Source organism: Mastomys coucha, unplaced genomic scaffold (assembly GCF_008632895.1).
Source record: "Mastomys coucha isolate ucsf_1 unplaced genomic scaffold, UCSF_Mcou_1 pScaffold7, whole genome shotgun sequence".
Lineage (NCBI taxonomy): Eukaryota > Metazoa > Chordata > Mammalia > Rodentia > Muridae > Mastomys > Mastomys coucha.
In genome coordinates this window covers 7,296,123-7,304,757 of record NW_022196913.1, presented here as the reverse complement: position 1 = coordinate 7,304,757, position 8,635 = coordinate 7,296,123, and positions in this window count along the sequence as shown.

Sequence of the window (8,635 nt, the reverse complement as noted above, 5' to 3'; positions counted from 1 at the left end):
GGCGTTAACCCAATCCACAGCCCCCATCCCCAGCGAGGCGAGGCCTTCTTGCTGGGGCAGGGTGGGGCGGGGCGGGATCTTTAAAGATTCCACAGCCTCTGAAGAAGACATCACAGGTTGAGAACCGAGCATTCAAACATAGGAGCCAGTGGAGGACATTTCCAACAATTGTACCTACAGTTTCAAAGGATGAAGAGCGTTTGCGAGCCGAGTGGCTAAGGGAGAGCTGCCTGGGGCTGACCAATAAACACAGCTCTCATGGTTGTTTGACTTGGAGCTCTGTGGGATTCTTCAGGGTAAGCATTAGGCTTCCTTGCTTGCTTTCCAGATGTGAAGAGACAGAGGGAGGGGGTCATTTCCCCGATGGTCCATTTTTAACGAAAGCGCTTCCAGGTTTCCAAGCTTTTCACTTCTCAAGCTAAAGGTGACTTGTTAACTGGGGACCCGCCATCTTTTCTTTCTGTAAGACAGACATGCCACGCATCAATTCTTACTCAAAACTGAAATGATTTTTATTCACTCAAAGATGAAAATTCAGCACCCAGGCCCTGGGACAAAGAAATTTAATTTCATTTGCTTTTAACAAAATCTTACCTTGCCTTATCCATGCTGGATTGTTGGTGAATTTTAAGCAGAGTAAAATATAGATTTCTTTACAACCTCCTTCTGGGGTACTTCCAGGTGAATGCCTCTTAACCTGATGTTTACGGGCTGGCATAAGGGAGCGTAAAACAGACTTTGATTTCTCTGAATAGAGTTACAAACGATTCCACGTGTGTATCAACACATGTAATATTTTTATCTGGGCAGAAAATTCAGTTTTATTCATTTTTTTTTCAGAAATATGGAGAGATCCTACTTTTAAAAGAAACCATGAATAAAAATATTGCCCCCAATAGGATTTGACTCATTAAGGACCAGGTTTTTTTTTTTCCACCCTACCATCTTCTGCTTTTATTTTGTTTATTTTTGATATTTTGAGACAGCAGTTCTTTGTATAGCCCTGCCTGTTCTGGAACTTACTCTGAGACCAGGCTATACCCTATCTCAGAGATCTACCTGCCTCTGCTTTCCCAAGTGCTAAGAGCATGAGCCACCACTAGCTGGCCCACTCTACTGTTTTAATTAAACTGCACCTAAGTTCAGAGTTGTTATCAATGGGCATTAAAAAAAAATACTCTGAATTTCCTAAACGCAAGCTGTGTACATCAGAAATTTAACCAGTGAGCTTTTCGTTTTGTTTTTTTTCGAGACAAGGTTTCTCTGTGTAGCCCTGGCTGTCCTGGAACTCACTCTGTAGACCAGGCTGGCCTTGAACTCAGAAATCTGCCTGCCTCTGTCTCCCAAGTGCTGGGATTAAAGGCGTTGCCACCACCGCCCGGCTCCAGTGAGCTTTCTTATTAACCACCCCTCAATCCATTCGATGGAAGTTTTAATAAGCTATTAACCATCTATTAGTCCCAAGTATTATGAGTATACACCCTATGCTGACTACACAGAGCCTCCACCCACTTCTGTAATTACCTGTTTTAAAGGAACCTTTCTTTCTTCCTTTTAAGAAAGTAAGCAAAAACACTTTCCTCTTCCTTATAGAGATTTCCACACTCTTGCTTTTCTCCCTTCTCCCATGTGCTCTGAGATGGAAATGTCTCCAGAGGCTCTTGTTTCGATGACTTTTGTCCTCAGTTCGCTGAGTTGTGGGTAGGAGGTGTTATAGACCCAGTGTGTGGATCCCTAGAGGTGATGGTGCCTCAGGTTCCAGCCACACTCTGCTTCTCATCTACCATCTTGGGAACAACTCCCAGGCTCACTGTCCAGGTTGGAGGGTGTGGAGGGTGGAGCTGCTCTCCCCTGCCTTCCTCTTAGAGCCACAATAAATATGGCCCCCCATGCTGTGTTTGTCAGCTAGTTTAGAGATACAGATGTAACTAATGAACCTTTTTTTTCCTACTCCCAGTTTTGACTTTTGATTAAGGTGGCATGCATATGATGTTTCCTCCAACAGCGAATGTTGGCAGAAATTGAGAACATTCAAAGACCGGTCATGAAATAGTGTAACCTACAGAGAATAAACCTGTTATCCCTCCTCTTTGCAATGCCCATAAAATCAGCTTCGCTAAATTGAACTGCATTATTCAATAACTAAATCTGATATATTTAAAATTAATTGTTGGGTTAATATACAAAGCAGTGAGCTTCATCATGATATGTTATGTGTGTAAAACTTGTTCTTACTCCGCCCCCAACTGCCTTACCTCTCCACACTGGCAGAAATTCCTTTTTTGCTCCTAGTTTAACCCAACTTTTGCTTCCCAATTCTACATTGCCCACAACTCTATTTCCCACTGAACATCTGTTCCTTCCTCCATTATCGTGATCCCCTTTCTATATTTGTAAACTTCAAAACACATATACAAACATATATAAACAAAAGCCACATATATTATTAGTGTGTGTGTATTAGTGTGTGTATGTGTATGTGCACGTGTGTACACGAGCACGGTGAACCCTAGACCGTGAGATAAGGATGCAAACATTTTAAAAACTGTCAAGGACATCTGTGTGAGCTCTCCTGATGGGCACTTAGGTGAGACTTCCTTCCTACACTAACTGGTAACCTCTGATGGATCGTGAGCTGCCTGGTCTGACCAGAACCACTCCAAGTTGGTATTTTGGCTTCTCGTGCTTTGGCGGTCTACTCCAACCAAATGAGAAGACTCCTCCACATGAGTCTGTGTTTGTCCTCCATAACTCAGTAAGTCATCAGTAAGCACATGAGGTAGCACAACTTGAGTGTCCATCATCCTGCGATGATGCAGGATAGCTTTGATGCTTTTCAAGCAAATCTCCTCCCTTCGGTCTCAGTATACATCATTTAATTATCACCACTTACATACTCCCATTCTAATGAATACATTCCATTTAAGTGCACCCCAGTATATCTGCTTGGTCTAGGAGCTGGAGAGATGGCTCCTCAGGCAAAGAGCTCGCTATCCAACCATGCAGAACTGAATTTGGAGCTTATTACATAACACCTGGTGCAACAGTGTGTGTCTGTGTGTAATCCCAGTGTATCGAGGCAGAGACAGGAGGATCCCTGAGGCTTGTTAGCCAACCAGTTGGGCAAAATGGGTAAGCTCCTGGTTCAGTATGAGACCTGTCTTAAAAAAATAAGGTGGACATTGACTTCCACAAACGTAGGCATACATGCACACACATGGGCTTGGTCTAAAACTATGGATATTTAAGAGGACCCACCCAGCTGGAAGCTATTAGCTCCTGGACTCCTGGACTCATAAGTCTAACTTCTGGACTACACATCTCAGTGGATGCCTAATTAAGCAGTTAATTATTTCTCTTTGATACTAGCGTTTTTTTTAAAAATCTTTAATACAACAGTTTTACTGTCTCTGATAATTATCCTGTCTCAGATAACTCTTTTAAATCTAATGAGGCGTGGCAAGCTCAGCTTAACAAGGCAACACATCATTAACTTCTTGCTTCGCCGTTATTTGTCATCTTACCACACTCAATTACTGTATCACCAGTCGGAGAGCAACCTGTTGTTTGTCAGGGGCAGAGCAGAGAAAACTGACCTGCTCTCGGGTCAGGAAGTGTGGATACTTAATCAACTTCCAGGGGCCATCCACAGCCTTGGAGTTTATCCCAATCAGGTGGAGGTGAAGCCTTACCCAGCTTTCCCTTTACTACAAATTAGATCTGTAGGCAGTGACCTTTGCTTTCTTATCCCCTACCTGTGATCTGATTTTTTTTCTTTCCAACAGATGGCCATTTTTTTTCTTTTGTCTCCCCTCTTGAGAACATGTGGGAAGAAATGGCATCAGCACTTGGTCAGCCTCGCTAGCACATCACCGTCTCCAGGGGTTGGTGCAAACTACACAAACTCTCTAAAAGGATTTTTTTTAAAAAATCCAAAACAAACAGTGCATTAGCAATGTGTCTCTGAGGTTGTCTTGAAGGTTAGCACAGGTCAGTCTTACTATTATGTGGATGAGTTAGCATGCAAATAAATATAGTCGTGATGCTATAAAAATCAACCTAATAATGAGAAGGTGGAGTGTTGATGTTGTTGTTGTTGTTGGTGGTGGTGGTGGTGGTGGTGGTGGTGGTGGTGGTATTCTTGTAGAACAGTGCCTGGCACATTCTCAAGTAGATTAAGTTCAAAGTCTTGAATATGCTCTTGGTGGCCTTATGATGAGAAGGGGTAACCAGGCAAGAGGAGTTGCAGACAGAGGTCTAATGTGAGAAATTGAATTGCGGTGGCCCGAAGGCTGGATTCCAATTCCAGACCCCTCCACCTCAGATCTGTTTCCTTTGCCAAGGTTTAGAGAGCACTATTTATTTTACATAGTGCTCATTCAAGATTTGTGTAGATAAAAAATTATCTGGCCAGGCATGATGGCACACACGTTTAATCCTAGCACTGGGGAGGCAGAGGCAGGTGGATCTCTATGAGTTAGAGGTCAGTCTGGCCTACAGAGAGAGTTCCAGGTCAGTCATAGCGACACAAGAAAACCCTGTCTCAGAAAAAAAAAGTTATTTGGACATTTTAAACTAAGTCATTGTTGGGAATACTATAATTGGTTGGGCCAATTTTCATGACCTATGGAGTTTGTCATGAGAATGTGACAGAAAAGGGTAGAGGATATTTTTTAAAATTTATTTATTTATTTATTTGGAGTATGGGCAAATGCATGCACATGGAGGTCACAGGCACAGCTCTCAACAGGAGTCCTCTCCTTCCACTATGTAAGTTCCATGGAAGATTAGATTCCACATCTAGCATCCATAAACTTTGGCCCAATGGGGGTGATTTTTAAATAAAGCTTCTCTCTGAGCAATCAGGACAGCTGCAGTTCCACGCAGAGGACCTCCCCTCCCTCTGCTGCTTTGCCACAAATTCCTGCTTGGTTGCTGAGTTTGTAGTGAGGTAAGGCTATCCCCAGAGATGAACTTCAGAAGAAAGATCGCAAGGGAAGAAGGAAGTCCCATTGGGCTTGATCTCAGGCACAGATCTTTAACGGAAGGGGTTGGCTTTAATCTGAGCACATAGATCACTTCTTGCAGAACACAGGGTTGAGTCATTTTCCAGGTTGTCGATGGAGGAGTTCCATCAGTTTGCAACAAACTCCAGTAAACTACCATCCCTAGGTCTCTCACCACCCAGGAAGATCTTTGGACAGTCGCTATCAGACTAACTTCCTTAGCTTGGGAGGACCACAACCAAAGGGAAATGTGTGTCCTTCATAAACGATCAAAAACAATGGCAGACATTGGTGGGCTTTCCTGAAAAACATGTTGGTGGTAGTCACTGCTGCATAAAACAGCATATGCTGTTTTGAGGTAGTCCTTTCTTGCCTCTTCCCTATGACCTAGTTTCCCTTTTCTCATAAAGTAAGAGCATGGGAGGTGAGAGTTCTAGCTTCTAGGAGCTGTGACCTGTTCTTGAGAAACAAGGCTTTGGTGGTAAGTGTACACACCTCGATGAAACCATAGAGCTACGGCTTGTTATACAGATCCATTCTTTTACAACCTTGTCCCTAGCTCACTCATCCCAAGGGAGTTTGGCTAGAATCCTCACTGAGGATCATTGAGAAGACATGCGGAGAATTCAGGCGACCTCTGATCTGAAGGGCATTTCTGTCCTCTTCTCCCGAACACCTGCCACACTTGGTGCCCTGTGTCACATGGTGTCTCTGGAGAGGATGAAGGATGCCCAGCAGTAGTCACCCATGAGTGGCATCCCACCCAGCTCTGTGAACTCTAACCTTCCTCTATATCCAGGAGTAATGAGTAATGGAATCACTTCTGTTTGGTGGGCTTCCAGCATTGGCTTACACAGCATCCTCAACACATCTAATGAATGGTCCTTCTTAGCCAATCCCTGTGTTCATTCATGGATTGCTATTTTTCTTTCAATGAATCTCACCAAGTACCTGACACTGGCCAGTGCTATTCTGCTCTTTGAAGCTGGATCCCATATTTCCACGATCCAGCTGTCACTATGATCCAGCTGTCACGGTCCTCCCCACAGCGGTGGCTGTCCACTAGCTTGTGAAGGAGGTTTCAGGCCAGCAGGTTGGCTTAGAGTCATTTTTAATGCACTGAGATTGTTTGGCTCATGGTTCTAGAGTCTGTAAAACCCCAAACCGAGGGCCACATGTGGTAAGGGTCTTTGGATTGTTTTGTCTGTGGCAGAGGGGTGGCAAGGCAAGCAAATTCATTTAAAGGACAAACCACAAAGAGGTGGACTGGCTTCATAATGCCCTGCTCTCAAAAAACAACAGCGCCAATCCATGTATGGCCCCTGAGCTTTGGTTGCTGTTACATTGTTTACATGGCATAAGGGAGACATGAAGCCAGGACCTGCATTCCAGGCAAACATTCAACAGACCATAAATAATTCCTTTAAGGCCTCAGTTCCTCATACTATTTCAACAGCAGTTAAACTCCAACCCTAGTTTCAGAGAACACAAATATTCCAACGATATCAGTTCCCATCTAAGTTAAATATTTTTTTTCAGCTCCACGAATTTTCACGACTGGGGTGGGGGAATATATTTCATCTGTTTCATAACTCAATGAAAAAAGGTAACTAACACCATGCGCTCCATGGTTAAGAAAAGCTGATCCAGACCAGTGGCAGGCAGGGTAATTCTTTCCAAGGCTAAGTTGCTTGCATTGGCAAGCACGTGTGCACTTGATGCAACTTGGCAGTCCCCTGTAGTAACTGTCCATTCGGGTCCCTGCTGCCCCAGTAGATTCTGAGATGGTTTGATTAACTCTGATCAGTGTCAGGGGTGTGCACACTCTTCCTGTGATCTCTGGCCCCCTATGTTACCAATGGGTATTACCAGGAGGCCATTTTAACTTCCACGGTGAACAGATACATTTTAAAAATCAGTTGGTGATAGATCATGGAATCTAAGTAAGCCACAGTGGGCTGTACCGAGCCCTCCTCTTCTGGGAAGAGAAGCTGCAGATACCTTTGATGCAAATGAAGGTTGCTTTGCTGCAGATGAACAAAAAGTCCACAGGCAGAGAAGAGTAAATCCAAGCCCAGGTGCACCGTACATCACAAAGCAAACACTACCAGATGCAAAGCACAGAGCTGGTGGCCTTAATACCCCACTCTCACCAGCAGACAAGGCCATTCAGCCAAACATAGGGGGAAACGTTGGAGGGAAATGACATCAGATCTTATAAATCAACAGACCTCACACCCATGTATAGAACATTGCCCTCAAACACTAAACAAGTACACATTCTTCTCACCAGCCCACGCAACTTTTTTCAACATCGACTGTGTATTAGGACACACAGCAAGACTCAACAAATACAGGAAAATCCAAGTAACAGGCTGTAGTCTGTCTGATCCAGTGGAATAAAGGTAGTATCAACAATAGAGATCACAGAGAGAACACAAAGTTTGAGAGATTAAACACATTACAGAATGATGTATGGGTTATGTAAGAAGTCTTCAAGAAAACAAGCAAACAAACAAATAGCCCCCAAACAAGCAAATAAAAAACAAAACAAAAAACCCACACCAAAACAAAACAAACAAACAAAAACCCCAACCAGGATTGAATGAAAGCAAAGAAACAAATAACCAAAGCTATAGAACACATTGAAGGCTGGAAAGCTTGTAGTCCTAAATGCCTAGATTAAAATGTTTAAGGGATGTGGGTCTAAAGACATGGCTCCGTGGTTACGAGAATTCCCAGCACCAACGTTGACTCACAACTCTCTGTAACTACACTCCCAAGAGGTCCAGCAGCCTCTTTTTGGCATGCAAGGGCACTTTATACATATGTTACAAAGGCATACATGTAGGAAAAACCCAACCACATGAAAAGTGGAGGGGAAAAAAAAAGAAAGGAAATTTGAAAGACCTTGAACAAATTAGTGGCACGTATTAAGGCTTTAGAAAAACAAGAACATGGGCTGGTGAGGTGGCTCAGTGGGTAAGAGCACCGACAGCTCTTCCAAAGGTCCTTAGTTCAAATCCCAGCATCACATGGTGGCTCACAACCACCCATAATGAGATTGGACTCCCTCTTCTGTCCAGTCTGAAGACAGCTGCAGTGTACTTATGAATAATAACAAATAAATAAAGATTTATTTGAAAAAAAAAAGAAAGAAAAACAAGAACATACTAAACCCCCAAGCAATAGCTAGGAAGAAATAATAACACCAAGGAACCAGGGAAAAGAAGTAAAAAAATAAAAGCCGATCGTACAAAGAATTAGTTTTATGACTTGAACACGAATCAACTTGGAAACAAAAGGGTGTCCTATGAAAAGTGTCCACTAGATGGCAGAGTCCATCCATTTATCTGCCACTGACTCGGCCTCTTCCACCGGGTTAAATTCACTTTTGATGCTTGAAAGCTAGAGGGCAAGATTTCCTCACAAATAAGTTAGCCATTAAAAACTAGTAATAAGTCCAAGTCGGTCATAGCGCGTGGAGGGATGGGGCGGGGGCGCTGTTCCAGAAGGTCTTGGGTACCAAGCTGTAAAGTTCAGCTTTCGGGGAGGAAGAAATGAATGTGTGGTTTTTGTGGCTTAACTGGATAGTGGTTTTTTTGTTTTTGTTTTTGTTTTTTTTTTTT